The following is a 14243-nucleotide window of genomic DNA, read 5'->3' as shown; positions in this document are numbered from 1 at the left end:
TCATTTATTATTATTGAGCATAAACAAAAATATTATTGAACTACAAGTGTACCTTCAATCGGAAGGAAACGACAGTACAAGCGTGACGCAAAAAGCGAATGCCAAGTCAGCGTGAACAGTACGGGGATACTGTTCACCTATTTATAGACACGAGACATAGCCCTTACAAAATTACATTCATGCCCTTTACATTTGATAATAACTCTATAGTAGTCTATCGAGGTCTGAATAGCCTTTTCATCTTTAAGTCGGTTCCACTCTTTGCTGTTACGCCGAAGCTTTCCTGATTGACACCTTCGGCTCTGTATCAAGCTTCGTATTATTCCGGTCTACTTCGATGCCGACTTTAGTCCGAGGGTACCTGTTCACACATTGTACTACAGAAATACTGTTAGATCCTGTTTTTGAGGACCTTCGGACGCCGAAGGTCCCCAACAGTAGCCCCTCGCAATATTAATTTGTTTGAAATAATAAATTTAGATTGCGATATGGACGAAGGCTTTACGCCGAAGGTCCGAAAAAACACCTTCCCTTTGCTAGAATAGCAACATTCAATGACAAGTGGGGTCTTTCAACTTTCAACGCACCGAGCATATAAATACGGCCATACCGCAAACTCATTTTGCACACTTTCTGGCCAACCGCTCCCGCTCACTTCAATTTTTAGCTCCTGTGCACTGTGATTTGCTAAGCTTTTAGCTTTGAAGCTTCGGCTTTGAAAACAGTTTTTTAGTGTCTCCGAAGATGTCTGAAGCTGCTAAGAAGGCTGCTGCTGAGATGAAGCTGAGTCTTGATGAAGAGAAGAACTTAGGATTTCTTATAGCGATGTCGAAGACCAACACAGAAAAAATCACCAAGGAGATTCTGGAAGGGCTGTCTGAAGATACTGGTGACAGTGAAAGTTATGATGTGGACAGTGGTGGCGAAGACTCCGAAGATCGCCCCTAGCGACCAAGCCATTCAGTTTATGGTAAATCAACTATCAAAGAGAATCATCTTGTTAACATGAGAGGAAGGTATTTCCGGGATTTGTCCGTTGTGAGGGCCGATGAAGGGGAGAAGACTTGTCCACACCCCGAAGAGAATGAAGTTGTAGTGTTCCGAAGCTTTTTGAAGGCTGGGCTGCGATTGCCCTTGAGCAGCTTCGTCGTGGAGGTGCTGAAGATTTTTGAAGTCTATCTTCACCAACTTACCCCCGAGGCAATCATAAGGCTGAATATCTTCGTGTGGGCCGTGCGAAGCCAAGGTCTGAAGCCTGATGCAAAAAGTTTCTGCAATATGCACGAATTATCATACGAGACAATACCTTGGGGTAAGGAACAGTATCACAATAACTTTGGCTGCTACAGTTTTGTTTCTCGGTCTGGGTCAAGCTGCCCCGTGCCAACTTTTTGGAAAAGATGGCCCAGCGGCTGGATGACAGAATGGTTCTATGTAAAAAATGATCTGAAAGCACGAGAAGATATCAAGGGTATAATTATGCGCCCTATTTGGCAAAGCTTCGGCCTTCGCAGGCCGAAGGTTGAAATGAATGAAGCTGCCGAAGAATGTCAGAGAGCCTTCGGCATTGTTTGCTCTTTTATAGGAACAAGGGACTTAGTACAAGAGCACATCGCCTTCAGGGTGTGGCCGCTTGCAGAGAAATGGGAAATGCCACAAGAAACCATGAAAGAGGCCGACGAAGGTGGACTTATCAGGTTTAAGTACACTTTTAAGTTTGGAGATAAATTTATTGAGCCAGATGATGAGTGGTTGAAAAGCATTGATAATTTAAGTGATGAGCTACTTGGGACCTACTCGAAGGCCGAAGATACTGCAATGTCAGCAGCCTTCGGAGGCCGAAAAAAGAAGAGGCTGAATCGGGTATTTGATGCCATCGGGTTTGTCTACCCTGACTATTGCTATCCCACCCGAAGGCAGAAAAGAAAAAATACAACCTCCGCAAAAGAAGAAACTGCAGCTGCTCCTAGCGAGCCGGAACCGAAAAGGAAGAAGATAAAGGTTCTTACGCATCGGCCGCGCTATATTGAACCAGCTTCGGTGCCTGAATTTACCGGAGAAACTTCTTCGGCCACCGAAGCTAAAAAACCAGCCGAGCCAACTTTGCTGCCAGAAGTTGCAGAAACGGCCGAAGTGCCAATAAAGACAAAATTGGAGCAATCAAAGATTTTGTTACCAGAAACGAAAGAGAAGGCCGAAGCGCCATTCACAGAAAAAATGGAGGAGATAAAGGAAACAACTGAGGGCTCCAAAACATCAGAAGTTTTGAGTCCTACAGCAATCATTGGGACAGCAAAAAATGAAAAAGTGCCAGCCGTAACTCCGAAGAGAAAGAGAATGACTAATGTGCTAGATGTACTAGAAACGATCAAATCTTCGAGCACACCTCCGAAGAAGGCTGCTGCTACTCCTGAAATAACAGTTGAAACTTCTGGTTCTAAAATTCCAGAGCAAGGGGCTGAAGCCGAAGCTGGGCCCTCAGAGCCCGCAAAGGGAAAACCCTTGGAAAGTGAGGCAGAAAAAATAACAAAGCCAACTTTTGTTGAAGAAACCGGTGTTGTTGCCCCCGAAGCATCCCCCGAAATCCGTGATTATATTTTCCGTCATGCTTCGGGGAAAAAATTATCAGAAAAAGAAAAACAAGAGGCCCAGCATTATGCCCAAAAACTGAAATATCCAAAGGGGGCGTTAATATTTAATGGCACTGGAGAAGAAGACTTCTTGTATTGTCTTCCCGACAGCAAGGAAATTTCTGTCTGCCGGGAGATGAGCAAGAGCTTCGGATTCCCGACTTTAGAAGACGGGCTCTCAGTGCTGTCGAAGAACGATCTGGCCGACAGCCTGGCTTACAATAGCTTAAAGGTACGATATATGAAAATCCTTGTATTTTTCCGTTCGTTTAAACCTACTGACACACACACATATTTCTCTTTGCAGGGCTTGATACTTAGCAATGCTCTTAGAGCACAGAAAGATGCTGAAGACGAAGGGTGTACTATAGCCCTGAGCAACCTTCGTTCCGAAGTAATTGAACTGAGGAACGAAGGTCTCGAAAAAGACAAAATATTATACTCATTGATAAATAAAATAAAAGAGGACGAAGCTGCTTTTAAAATTCAAGCTGAAGCTCAGAAACGCGAAATTGAAGACCTTCGGAAACAGCTGGCCAGAGCCAAGGAAGAACGCATACTTGAAGAAACAAAGCGTGAACTCAGCGATCAATGGGCAGATCACCTAGAAGTGACTGTTGAAGAGCTTCGTTCGTCCAAAAAGAGATGCTACAATAAATCTATAGATTGTGTCAAGAAATTAAAGGCTAGCTTCGCCAAGGTCGGCGCATTCTCAAGTGAAGAAAACTTTTCAAGAGGCAATCCCGAAGGTGTCATCGAATGGATTAGCCACGAAGTCGAAGCCTTCGAAGAAATTTTAAATAGCCGAGGAGATATATGTGCCTTCTCTGGCGCTAGAGGGATTGCCACTATCTTAGAGAAGGAGGGCTGTGAACATGTAAAAATTTTAGCACAGTCCGAAGCTGCTTTGTCCTTTGAAGATACAAAAGATCCTTCGGCCGAAGCTAGTATAATTGGTGGAAAGTTTTTTACTGATATCTGGGATAATGGTGGCCGAGAGATGGCCGGAGAAATTATTCGAAGAAGTGAAAAGGGGATTCACGATGCTAGAGAAGTAGCTGAGGCTGCTAAAAAGGGCACAGAGGCCGAAGGTCAATTAGGTATCAACTAATAGTTTTTATCGTGTTGTAATCTTAGGCTTTAAGATTTGTTTATGATTTGTAATAGCAATATAGCCGTGTCCTGTCCTTCCTCAGATCCTACTGAAGTATCTCCGGGTGCTCGGCCTAGGGGTGATGATGAAATTAAAAAGATGGCCGAAGCTATTATGGATGAAGTTGTCGATCGACTGTTGAACGAAGCTGCAGAAGTGGTACTTAGGGAGGACTAAATGCTATTGTAAAAACATTTTAGATGTAACATGTGTAATATCTTGTAATCCTGTATGTAATATATTTGTCTTATTTTTCTTTATGGTTCAGTTCTTTACGATGCATGAAACGTTACATACGTACCGTTTTTGAGTGGCGAAAAAAACACCTTCCCTTCTTTTCATGCTTCGTGAAGAAGAATTACCATTTATCACAACAATATCCGAAGTATCCCGAAAAGTGTTGAAGCTTCGTAGAAACATTCCTCAAGGCTTATGCTTCGGAGATCAATATTGTTTCTCCTTGTGACTTGGCATGATTCGCCTCTTTTTCAAAGCGTTTTCCCGAAGATTGATATCATATCTCTTTCTTATGCCACATGCAGTATGATGCATGATGCTTATGTTATGCAAAATGATGTGATGATGTTATGCTATGTAAGGTGATATTCCGAAGGCACACACATATTTGCGCGATAAAACACAATCTTTTTGCGAGCCAGCATTAACTTTTCGCTATAAGCCTCCCTTAGGAGCTTCTTCGCCTTTTACTTCAGCGGAATCAGCGTTGACTTTTCGCTATAAGCTCTGCATTCCCTTAGGAACGTCTTTGGAGCTTCTTCGCCTTTTACTTAGGCGGTATCAGCGTTGACTTTTCGCTGTAAGCTCTGCATTCCCTTAGGAACGTCTTTGGAGCTTCTTCGCCTTTTACTTAGGCGGTATCAGCGTTGACTTTTCGCTGTATGCTCTGCATTCCTTTTGGAACGACTTTGGAGCAGAAAACTTACACTGCGCTCCCTTCGGAACGACTTTTTGTGACTTCATCAAACTTACTCTGCGTTCCTTAGAACGACTTTTTGTTGCTTCGAAGAATTTTCGATAGTCCGAAGGTCCTTTTTATTATCACAAGCCGGTGAAGAAAACATATTTTCCTTGTAGGAACCAACGAAACTAATTACATGAAACCTAAACAATGTCCTTTATTATAGAAAATAAAACTGAATGAAAAAGATTACTATTAAGGTAGGATATTTGTCAATAGATGTGCTTTGATTCTGGCACAGTGCTGTTGACCGTGCGAGCTTCGGACTGTTCTCTGAAGTCCCTTTGATGCGGAGCATATTGGCTCCCTTCTGGCTGCTGGCCTTGCTGCAACGGAGGTAGAGGCGGAGGCTGTTGCCAGGAAGCTTGAGGCTGACTTGCCGAAGCAACAGAGACTGCAGGATGGTTGCCCACATATTCTGGGATGTAGGGCGAATGATACGAAGCTGTATGCATGACCTGCTTCGGCTGAGCTTGTTGTGCTGCTGCTTCAGCTATTTCCTTTTGCTTCTGAATAGTGACATGGCACATCCTGGTAGTATGGCCTTTGTTCTCACCGCAGAATAAGCAAAAGATTCTTCTCGGTTGATCGCCAAATCTTCCTCCGAAGCCCCTGGCGCCTCTGCCTCTTGGAGCTGGAGGTCGGAAGGAACTTTGTTGTTGCCCTGAAGCCTGTGAGGAGTATTGTGGCCTTTGTTGCTGACTCCCTTTATCATCATTCTGAGTGGAATTGTGAATTGACCTGACATGCCTCGGGTAAAACCTTCCTCCGAAACCCTTGGTCATTTCAGAAAACCTGAAAGCCTCCTCCCTTCTTTGACGAAAATCATTGTCAGCTCGAATGTATTCGTCCATCTTCTGGAGCAGCTTTTCCAGCGTTTGTGGTGGCTTCCTGGCAAAATACTGTGCTGACGGCCCTGGCCGAAGCCCCTTGATCATAGCCTCAATGACAATCTCATTGGGCACTGTTGGCGCCTGTGCCCTCAATCGTAGAAACCTTCGGACATATGCCTGAAGGTACTCTTCATGGTCCTGAGTGCATTGGAAGAGAGCCTGAGCAGTGACCGGCTTCGTCTGAAACCCTTGAAAGCTAGTTAACAGCAAGTCCTTCAGCTTCTGCCATGAAGTGATCGTTCCTGGTCGAAGGGAGGAATACCAGGTTTGAGCAACGCTTCTGACAGCCATAACGAAAGATTTGGCCATGACTGAAGCATTGCCACCGTACGAAGACACTGTTGCTTCGTAGCTCATCAAAAACTGCTTCGGGTCTGAGTGGCCATCAAATACGGGGAGCTGAGGCGGCTTGTAGGACGAGGGCCAAGGTGTAGCCTGCAGCTCAGCGGACAGGGGAGAAGCATCATCAAAAACAAAATTCCCATGATGGAAATTGTCATACCAGTCATCTTCGTTGTGAAAACCCTCCTGATGAAGATCTTGATGCTGAGGCCTTCGGTGTTGCTCATCCTGAGCAAGATGGCGAACTTCTTCAGAGGCTTCGTCTATCTACCTCTGCAGTTCAGCTAGCCTGGCCATCTTCTCCTTCTTGCGTTGAACCTGCTGCTGAAGGATTTCCAGATTTTGAATCTCCTGATCTAGATCATCCTCCGGAGGTGTTGGACTGGTAGCCTTCCTCTTCTGGCTTCGTGCTTCTCTAAGAGAAAGGACGTCTTGATTGGGGTCCAGTGGCTGCAGCGTGCCAGCCCCTGGTGCTGAAGTCTTCTTCGGCGGCATGACGAAGGTGATGCTTGCCGAAGGTGTTGAAACGCTCAAAAAATGGAAGTGAGTTCACCGGAGGTGGGCGCCAATGTTGGGGACTTGTTCTCAAGTGCTAAGAGTTAAGAACAAGGCAACATAGAAAATGTTAATCGTTAACATCCTTCGTCCTCCGAAGCATTATTTTCCTTAGGATATAATGACTTGCGGACGAAGGTTATGAAGGACATACCTTCATAAATTCATTAAACAATGACGAAGGATGAAATATAAAGAATGTAAAAGAAAACATGAACAATCATTTATTATTATTGAGCATAAACAAAAATATTATTGAACTACAAGTGTACCTTCAATCGGAAGGAAACGACAGTACAAGCGTGACGCAAAAAGCGAATGCCAAGTCAGCGTGAACAGTACGGGGATACTGTTCACCTATTTATAGACACGAGACATAGCCCTTACAAAATTACATTCATGCCCTTTACATTTGATAATAACTCTATAGTAGTCTATCGAGGTCTGAATAGCCTTTTCATCTTTAAGTCGGTTCCACTCTTTGCTGTTACGCCGAAGCTTTCCTGATTGACACCTTCGGCTCTGTATCAAGCTTCGTATTATTCCGGTCTACTTCGATGCCGACTTTAGTCTGAGGGTACCTGTTCACACATTGTACTACAGAAATACTGTTAGATCCTGTTTTTGAGGACCTTCGGACGCCGAAGGTCCCCAACAGACACTTTAACTCCCAAGCAACTACTATACTCCTTGCCTCTCTATGTCGAGAGGAGTATAATAAGGTGCAAGGGTTAAAAAGTGCCAAGGAGATTTGTGATGTCCTAAAGACCACGCACAAAGGAGATGAGGTGACCAAGATCACCAAGCGGGAAACGATTGAGTGGGAGCTCGGTCGATTCGTCCTCAACCAATGAGAGGAGCCACAAGCAATGTATAACCGGCTCAAGACCTTGGTCAATCAAGTGCGCAACATCGGGAGCACAAAATGGGATGGCCATGAAATTGTCAAGGTTATTATAAGATCCCTTGTCTTTCGTAACCCTACTCAAGTTCAATTAATCCGTGGGGATCCTAGATACAAATTAATGTCTCCCGAGGAAGTGATAGGAAAGTTTGTGAGCTTTGAACTAATGATCAAAGGCTCCAAACACATCATCTACTTGGAGCAAGGCGGCACCTCCACACCCGAGGTACAACCCGTCGCATTCAAAGAAGAGAAGAAAGAAGAGTCTACATCAAGTAGGCTCCCCATCGACGCCTCCAAGCTCGACAATGAGGAGATGGCGCTCATCATCAAGAGCTTCTTTCAAATCCTCAAACAAAGGAGGGGGAAGGATTATAAACCTCGCTCCAAAAGGGTGTGCTACAGATGTGGTAAGCCCGATCATTTTATCGCTAAATTCCCAATGTCTAGTGATAGTGACAGGGACAACGACAAAATGGGGAAGAAGAAGGAGAAGAAAAGATACTACAAGAAGAAGGGCGGCGATGCCCACGTGTGTCGGGAATGGGACTCCGATGAGAGCTCCACCGACTCCTCCTCTGACGAGGATGCCGCCAACATCGCCGTCAACAAGGGCCTCCTCTTTCCCAACATCGGCCACAAGTGCTTCATGGAAAAGGACGGCAAAAAGAAGAAGGTACACTCTAGAACCACCCCCAAGTATACTACATCTAGTGATGAAGGTAGTTCTAGTGAAGATGAAGATGATCTACTTACCATTTTTGCCAACCTTAACATGCAACAAAAAGAAAAATTAAATGAATTGATAGGAGTCATTCATGAGAAGGATGAACTCTTGGATAACCAAGAGGAATTCCTTATTAAAGAAAACAAAAGGCATGTTAAAGTAAAAAAATGCTTATGCTCAGGAAGTAGAGAAAAATGAAAACTTGACTAAGGAGCATTTGCCATGATTCAATTACCAATCTTAGAAATGAAAATGCTAGTTTAAATGCTAAGATTGATAAATTGAATGAACCAATTTCTATCTTTAGAACTGAAAATGCTAGTTTAACTTCTAAGGCTAAATGTTTGCAATGATTTTATTTCCTGTCTTAGAAATGAGAATATCATATTACATGCTAAGATAGATGAATTAAATGCTTGTAAACCCTCTACATCTACTGTTGATCATGTCACTATTTGTACTAGATGTAGAGATGTTAATGTTGATGCTATAAATGATCACCTTGCTTTAATTAAACAACAAAATAATCATATAGCTCAACTAGCTGCTAAAATTAATGAGCATGAAAGTGAAAATGAAAAGTTTAAATTTGCTAGAAGCATGCTCTATAATGGGAGACGCCCTAGCATTAAGGATGGTATTGATTTCCAACAGGGAAGCAATGTCAAGCTTAATGCCCCTAAAAGACTGTCTAACTTTGTTAAAGGCAAAGCTCCCGTGGTTCAGGATAATGAGGGCTATATTTTATATCCTGCTAATTATTCTAAGCACAAAATTAGGAGAATTCATGCAAAGAAATCTCATTCTGTTTCTCACCATGCTTTTATATATAAGAATGAGGCTTCTAGCTCTAGGCAATCAACTCATGTTAAATTGCCTAAAAAGAAAAGTCCTACTGCATCAAATGAGCCTAACATCTCATTTAAGACTTTTGATGTATCTTATGTTTTAACTAACAAATCAGGCAAATTAGTTGCCAAATATATTGGGGGCAAACACAAGGGGTCAAAGACTTGTGTTTGGGTACCCAAGGTACTTGTTTCTAACGTGAAAGGACCCAAGACTGTTTGGGTACCTAAGAACAAGGCCTAAATTATTTTGCAGGTTTATGCATCCGGGGCGTCAAGTTAGATAATTGATAGCGGATGCACAAACCACATGACAGGGGGAGAAAAGGATGTTCTCCTCCTATGAGAAAAACAAAGATCCCCAATGAGCTATCACATTCGGGGATGGAAATCAAGGTTTGGTCAAAGGATAGGGTAAAATGGCTATATCACCTGACCATTCTATTTCCAATGTTTGTCTTGTAGATTCTTTAGATTACAACTTGCTTTATGTATCTCAATTATGCAAAATGGACTACAATTGTCTATTTACAAATACATGTGTTACTGTCTTTAGAAGAAGTGATGATTCAGTGGCATTTAAAGGAGTATGCTATACTTAGTTGATTTTAACAAGGCTGAACTCAATACTTTCTTAATTGCTAAGACTAATATGGGTTGGATCTGGCATCTCTGACTAGCCCATGTTGGGATGAAGAATCTTCACAAGCTTCTAAAGGGAGAGCACATTTTAGGACTAACAAATGTTCATTTTGAGAAAGAGGGTTTGTAGCGCATGTCAAGCAGGAAAGCAAGTTGGCGCACAACATCCAGACAAGAATATAATGACAACAGACAGGCCATTGGAGTTACTTCACATGGATCTATTCGGCCCGATAGCTTACATAAGCATCGACGATAGTAAGTACTGTTTAGTAATTGTGGATGACTATTCTCGCTTCGCTTGGGTATACTTTTTGTAGGAAAAATCACAAACCCAAGAGACCTTGAAGGGATTCTTGAGACGGGCTCAAAATGAGTTCGGATTAAGAATCAAAAAGATAAGAAGTGACAATGAGACGGAGTTCAAGAACTCACAAATAGAAGGATTTATTGAGGCTGAGGGCATCAAGCATGAGTTCTCTTCTCCCTACACACCTCAACAAAATGGTGTAGTGGGGAGGAAGAATAGAACTCTACTGGACATGGTGAGGACCGTGCTTGATGAATACACGACTCCAGACCGGTTTTGGGCTGAGGCGATTAACACCGCCTGCTACTCCATCAACCGACTCTACCTTCACTAAATCCTCAAGAAGACATCATACGAACTCCTCACCAGTAAAAAGCCTAATGTTTCATATTTTAGAGTCTTTGGTAGCAAATGTTTTATTCTTGTTAAAAGAGGAAGAAAATCTAAATTTGCTCCTAAGGCTGTAGAAAGCTTTTTACTTCGTTATGAGTCAAACACAAGGTGAAAGTTGCCTAGAGGGGGGTGGATAGGCGAAACCTGAAAATTATAACTTTACACCCCAACTAGATCCCTTGATTAGTGGTTAGAACAAGATACACAATTGTCGGAGTATAAAAACTAAGTCCTTCGCTTGTAAGGAGTATTGCTTTCAAATAATGCGGAATTGATAAATCAATACTACTAATAAGTCTATGAGAATAAATCAAGAGGGCTTAGATAAGAAGAGCAATAACACAAGTTCTTTCTTGCAAGGTGTTGCTTCACTAAATGAGAATTTAACTTAAAGCAACACCAAATGGTATTAGCAAATAATAGTGCAAGAAAAACTTAGAAAGGGAAAGAACAAACAAATCACAAGCAATAAGCACACGAGACACGGGTGATTTGTTTTGCCGAGGTTCGGCCCTCGAAGGCCTAGTCCCCGTTGATGAGTCCACTAAGGACGGGTCTCTTTCAACCCTTTCCCTCTCTCCACCGATCACACAAGACCGGCGAGCTCTTCTTTTTCTCAAGGATCACTTAAGACCCCGCAAGGATCACCACACTCTTTGGTGTCTCTTGCTAGCTTTACAACCCTCCAAAACTTTGGAGGAAGTTCAATGGGAGTCAAAACTCCACGCGCAAATGAACACAAAGATGTAGCACACACTATCTCTCAATGAATCTCACAAGGCACTAGTGCTAAACTCAAATGAGTAGCTCTCTCTTGCTTGCTCTCTCTTTTGTGGCACTTGTGTTGGTTGTAGTGGTCTAAATCTTGTGTATAGGATGGATCAATGAATAGAGGTGGTTGGGAGGGCTTGAATATGTCAACTAGATGACTTGGAATGTTGCTTGGGCTCCCTCTCCTTGAAGTGGCCGGATGGGGTGGTATTTATAGCCACCAATCAAATTGTAGCCGTTGGAGAAGGTTGCTGGCGATGGGCGCACCGGACAGTGTCCGGTGCGCCGCCACGTCATCTTATCGTTAGGCCTTGGAGCTGGTCGGTCGTTGGAGGCTTTGTCCTCATGTGGCACCGGACAGTCCGGTGTCACACCGGACAGTCCGGTGCCCCTCTGACCTTCTGCTCTGACATCTGAATTGCACTGTTCACTTTGCAGAGTCGACCGTTGCGTGCAGATAGTCGTTGCTCCGCTGGTGCACCGGACAGTCCGGTGGCACACCGGACAGTCCAGTGAATTATAGCGGAGCTGCGCCTGGGAAACCTGAAGATGAAGAGTTTGAGCTGATTCACCCTGGTGCACCGGACACTGTCTAGTGGTGCACCGGACACTGTCCGGTGGCACACTGGACAGTCCGGTGCGCCAGACCAGGGCACACTTCGGTTTCCTTTTTGCTCCTTTCTTTTGAAGCCTAACTTGTTCTTTTGATTGGTTTGTGTTGAACGTTTGGCACCTGTAGAATTTATATTCTAGAGCAAACTAGTCAGTCCAATTATTTGTGTTGGGCAATTCAACCACAAAAATCAATTAGGAAAATGTGTAAGCCTATTTCCCTTTCAATCTCCCCCTTTTTGGTGATTGATGCCAACACAAACCAAAGCAAATATATAAGTGCATAATTGAACTAGTTTGCATAAGGTAAGTGCAAAGATTACTTGGAATTAAACCAATATACATTCCTTAAGATATGCATGGATGGCTTTCTTCTAATTTTAACATTTTAGACCACGCTTGCACCACTTGTTTTGTTTTTGCAAACTTTTTGGAAATTCTTGTCAAAGTCTTTTGCAAAATAGTCAAAGGTATATGAATAAGTTTTTGAGAAGCATTTTCAAGATTTGAAATTTTCTCCCCCTGTTTCAAATGCTTTTCCTTTGACTAAACAAAACTCCCCTTAATAAAATCCTCCTCTTAGTGTTCAAGAGGGTTTTAGATATTAATTTTGAAAGGGGTCATACCAATTTGAAAACACTTCTTTAAATGCAAATTGAAATACTAAATTTTTGAAATTGGTGGTGGTGCAGTCCTTTTGCTTTGGGCTAGTACTTTCTCCCCCTTTGGCATGAATCGCCAAAAACGGATACTTGTGAGTGAAATATAAGCCATATTAACTCCTTTCTCCCCCTTTGGTAAATAATATATGAGTGAAGATTATACCAAATTGGAGAGATGGCGGAATACCGACAAAGAGTGGATAATACCAATGGAGTTGAGTGGAAGCGTCTTCTTTGCCAAATACTCCATTTCCCTTTCAATTCTATGACTAAGCATGATAATACACTTGGAAACACATGAGTCATAGACATAAAAGAGACATGATCAAAGGATATAAATTAAGCATGATCATAGTTCTATATAATATAGATTGCTCCACCTAAATATGTGCATGGAGAGGGACACATATTTTGGCCTTAAATGCCAATTGCACATAATTAGGTTAATGACAACATATCTATATCATACAGAATGTGAAGTGCATTGTGTCATAGTATAAGTGTGATGCTCATGACAGTTTATGCACTTATGAAAGCATATTAGAAACATCTTAAGCATTTGCCCTTAAGGATTTCAAAGAGGCTTAAGGACCATCCACCTTTGTAACAAAGGCAGCTTATCCTCGTTACAAGGTTAAGCTTTAAGCTCTTTGACAATGAAATTACTTCACCCAGTTTTAACAAAGATGCAAGAATGAATGTTTAAGAAGTTAAACTAGATATGAAGCAGGGCTAATGCATGAACATGCTTTCTCTTCCTTTTATACAAGAAATGCAAAGAAAGTATGAAAAAGGAAGATTTAGGTACAAGTTAAAACGAAGGAAGTTGTTTTACCCTTTTGTACCTTCACATAGAGACGCTCTCTTCATTGTGCTTTGTCCTTAGTCTTAGTCGCTTAAGACCTATACTCAAGACAATATATGGAAATATTTTGCACAAGAGAGAGTTCTACAACTAGTGATCCTTTCCTAAGTCATTGTCAGCGTATATCAAATGGATCACAAATTGCATAGATGAATCATGAATTCTCCTTTTAACTTAGTGCATACCAAGATAGGTCGATTGAAATCATATAAGGCACTAAGAAACATAAGTGTTAATTGAATTTTATTCATTGATAAAACAAATAATAGATGTGACCAAAAGAACAACATAGGCATTAGATTATCATATAAGCTTAAAAACAGGAGAATCCAGTAAATATGCTACTTTAACAATGAAAGCTACAATCCTTGATAAAGGTGACATTACTTTACCAAGATGGATTGAAATGTAGTAGCATGCTTTGTGAGAAACTTGTTCTCGTACAAGAGACTATATGAGATTACTAAGATAAAGTGTTAGTCTCAATATAGAAATAGGCTCCCCCTAAAGGTATGCATCAAGAAAATGAATTGGATAGATGCACTCACTTTTAAAGACAAATAGGGAGAAGCACTATTCATCTTGATCAAGGCTTATTTGCAATATATAACTTATGCCTAGTTATTCTCACAATGAAAAATATTTAGAATGCTTACAACCACACCATTGATTGTTTTGAAGATCTCATTATCCAAGTAGGTGTTGTTGCTCTTGATGTCTTTCTCTTTCATGTGAGTGTCCTCCCTTTGTAGTTGTTTCTTTTTCTTTCCAAACTTATTGAAAAATACTCAAGAAAGATGTTAATAGCACAAGGGAGTATATGATGAACGATGATTTCTTTAGATGGAAAATAAGAACAATTCATCATCCATAAGTCACATAGACATGAAGTAAACTTCTTAACATTAGTGCACATCGTTAAGAAAAAGGAATATGCATTTTTTTAAAAACATTTTG

Source organism: Zea mays, chromosome 8 (assembly GCF_902167145.1).
Source record: "Zea mays cultivar B73 chromosome 8, Zm-B73-REFERENCE-NAM-5.0, whole genome shotgun sequence".
Classification (NCBI taxonomy): domain Eukaryota; kingdom Viridiplantae; phylum Streptophyta; class Magnoliopsida; order Poales; family Poaceae; genus Zea; species Zea mays.
Note: the sequence above shows the minus strand (reverse complement) of the source record.